Here is a 3,857-nt window from a genome sequence, read left to right as displayed (position 1 = left end):
GTGAGTCCAACCACGTGTGAGTCCCGCCTATTTATACCACTCAACAGTGGGGAAAACCAAGCTGCGTGTTGAGACTTGTAAATTATGAGGCTTGTGATTGGCTAGTGTAATAGGGAATACTCAACTGTGATTGGATAGATTAATAGTAAAATACTCAACTGTGATTGGCTGGAAATACTCAACTGTGATTGGATAGATTAATAGGGAATATTCAACTGTGATTGGCTGGAAATACTCAACTGTGATTGGCTAGAGTAATACTCAACTGTGATTGGCTAATGTAGTTTTCTAGATGGATGGTTCTAGAATCAACATGTAATACGCAATACTCAACGTGTTGAGGCTTGTAAATTATGAGACTTGTGATTAGATAGAGTAATAGGGGTTTAGTTGTTCTATATCAAAGGTCGAAAGGTCGAGGTTGATAAATTTTCCAAATGTTAAAATAATAATAATTTCTACTTGAATTAGGAGTGTACGCGACTAACTCAAGTAGAAATTCTTGTTATTTTCACATTTGGAAAATTTATCGACCTCGACCTTTCGACCTTTGGTATAGAACAACTAAACCCCTATTACTGTTGTTATCAGACTCTGGGTAGTTGATATCAAACTCTTTTTGTAGCCAACTTTCCTTTTCAAAATTTCAAAATCCCCGGCTACGGGTCTGTTATGAAAGTATTGAGACCAAGAGCATATCCAGATACGCGCTATACCAGTCATCGCGTGATATTGAAATGGTTGACGATGGTACTAAACTATTTGAAATCAAAATTCATTGCATCGTGTGGCTTTCAAAAACATTGCCATCGTAAGGTCTTGGATGCTTAGGTAACATCTCTTTAATTTTTCGACGATCTATGTTTTTCTCATTGCATGATTTCTTTTTTAATCATATATCAGTGTTCGGTTCATTCAAGCTCAACACGTTCTAACCTGCCCCATTTCACCTGGCCCTACAATGCCTACCGACATTTACACTGTCTATTGCAATACGCCTATCAAACATTGTACTAAGCGTACCCTTCCAAGAAATAAACCGATTCCAAACCAAACCACAACCAGACAACCCTACCCCACCCAGAGACCTTACCCTATCACATCCTGTCCTACTCTATCCTATTACCATACCCCACCTAATCCTCCTACCCGAACCCTACCACCGTCACTTCTGTAATGCCCTTACACCAGCCTTTCTATCTCTTATCGCAGATCTACCGAACTACACTACCCTATACTACCACATACACCACTCACCCCATGATCAGTTCTACCAAAGTCACCATCCAACCAAACCACACCAACGCATCCTGCACCATCCAACTCGACCGAACCTTATCACATTGTCCTATTCAACCCTACGTGTGAGCTCCTCTGTACCCTTCCCTATTCGAAACCACTCCTAATCCACACTAGAATCAGAGAGGTAGAAATGCCACGATGTCGCGGTTAAATGGATGGAAATGATTCTTATTGCTAATGAAGATGAGAGAATAAACATTCTTCCAAATGAGGAGGAATAAGTGAAATGACTGTGTAAACAATCAGTGTTACATGTACATCAGTCACAACTTAGTTAGACCGAAACAATGAGTGAATCTTCTACACTTACAATTTTACACATATCAGACTGCATTCAAAATACTTTACAGCTCCTAGTGATAAACTCTACTTATCTTTTTTATTAAGCGATTCATTTTTCCTCCGTTGCATTCTGTCGCTCATATTGCTCTTGCAGCTCAAGTTTGTGAATCTATGTTCAAGTTTGTGAATCTATGTACCGGCACTGCGCATCAATGAGCTCTGTAGAATTAACCTTTGCTGGAAGAAATCAAGGTTTTAAAAGACCAAACAAACTTGTCTTTTTTTCGAAGTCGAACGAAGCGCTTATTATTTTTTACTGAAAATGTTTACAAAAAAGTGCTGTAATGACTATCGAAATAGAAATTAAGATCTATATGAACCACTGTTTGGGATGTCTGGAGCTCCTGGTGGTATCTCGTCGCCGTGGAACTTAATCCCGGTACCGAAGAGTTTGCCGATATTTTCTCTAGTTACTATCTCAGGAAAATGAAGCTCTGAAAAACCTTGACAGTTTCCGGTTCTGTATTTTCAGCTTAGGGGTGAAAAACTTATATTTAAACTTACTTTTTTTTAAACTTTTGATGCCGCTTCATATTGTGCTGCTGCTGTTGCTGCTCCTATGTTGACGGATGCTGCCTCTCCTATGTTGATGGATGCTGCTGCTCCTATGTTGACGGTTGGTGCTGCTCCTGTTTTGACGGATGCAGTCTCTCCTATATGTTGACAGGATGCTGCTGCTATACCACTTGCAGATCCTGCTACACACGATGAATACCCTAGCGAAACGATATCAGAAAACTCAATTCATTCTTTCACTGTTATTCATCGTTGAAAGATTCTAATTCATTCTTATATAAAATGAACACTTACTCAACCATTCAGATTAAATAAAGATCCCATGTTTTAATGTTGACTATTCAATCGATTTTGTTTCCAGTGTGCTATCAATTCTAAGACAGATTGAGAAAACATAAGCAAATTATTCTAAAAAAGAAATCTTCACACATAGGAGAAACTAACAGCAATGAATATGTTGAATACTCACCGTTATATTCTAAAAGTTTTCGAAAATATGATTCTGACTTGTCGAGATATCTATCACTAGGGCGTTTTGGGTATCTACAAACGAAAACTAAAGATTGTAAGGTTTCCGAACGAAAATGTCAACTATAAGAATGAAATAAATTGAACTTGAGAAATTAAATTAAGCCTGACATAGAAGATTTGAATACAAAACTAATTCAGTTTTTGAAGAATGGTACTAAACACATACAACAAAATCTAACTACAAAATCTTTGAAATGAAAGATAGTTCACGAATCCACTGAATTTAAATACATGTCATGATCGTTAATCTTAATTATAATCTAAAACTTACCAGATATGTTGAAATTTTCTGACTTGGCTTTGGTGGGTAATCATATCTCAATACAGGCTCTTTCTTCACTGGTGTACGTGCGCTATACGTGGTGGCTGGTTCTCGAATGAAGCTCTAACCAAGCGTTACCACAATACGATTTGGGCGGCGACTATTGTGTGGAAATTAGATCATATCGGCACAATGAAGTAGGTGTACTAAAATATTCTAACTCTACTGCTAAACTGTCTGCTTCATTCTTTTATGGTGCATGCGGGTTTAATATACCAACTTCAGCGGGTTTAGAACGCGGCTACAAGACGGAAATAAGAGGCAGGAATATTCACATCACTCCTGTTTTAACTAATAGATACATGTATTCTAAAATAAAACGACGTAATTAGTTACTATATGCACCGGCACAAAAATTGACGGCCATCGGATCAGTGTCTCCTTAATGGCAAATGTTATCGTACAAAAATTTGATGATTTCAAATCATTTGTTTTGCTAAGTATTTTTAGTAAAGTCGATTCGTTTTATTAATTGGGGACATTTGACAAGGAGGACTGAGTATGAATAAAATAAAATGTTGAAAATTAGGAAAATATTAACATAACAACTGAAGTCATCCTCAATCCTCCTTGTGAAACATCCCCCAGTAACAAACGACCCAGCCATTTTGAAAATACTTGATAACACAAACATGGCCGAAGCCGACAGATCAAAACAGATGAAAGAAAATGATAAAAATTCGACAAAAATATTCACATAAAAACTGAACTCATCCTCAATCCTCCTTGTAAACACCCCCGGTATGTGCTATTTTCAGTTAAATAATAAATATTATTCTTCACCGAAACAGGTAAACTAAATCAATTTGGGCTTTGGTTTATTTTAGACTTGTCAAAGTGTTGA

Source organism: Tubulanus polymorphus, chromosome 12 (assembly GCF_964204645.1).
Source record: "Tubulanus polymorphus chromosome 12, tnTubPoly1.2, whole genome shotgun sequence".
NCBI lineage: Eukaryota > Metazoa > Nemertea > Palaeonemertea > Tubulaniformes > Tubulanidae > Tubulanus > Tubulanus polymorphus.
The sequence above is the reverse complement of the archived record's forward strand: the minus strand, read 5'-3'. Positions refer to the sequence as shown.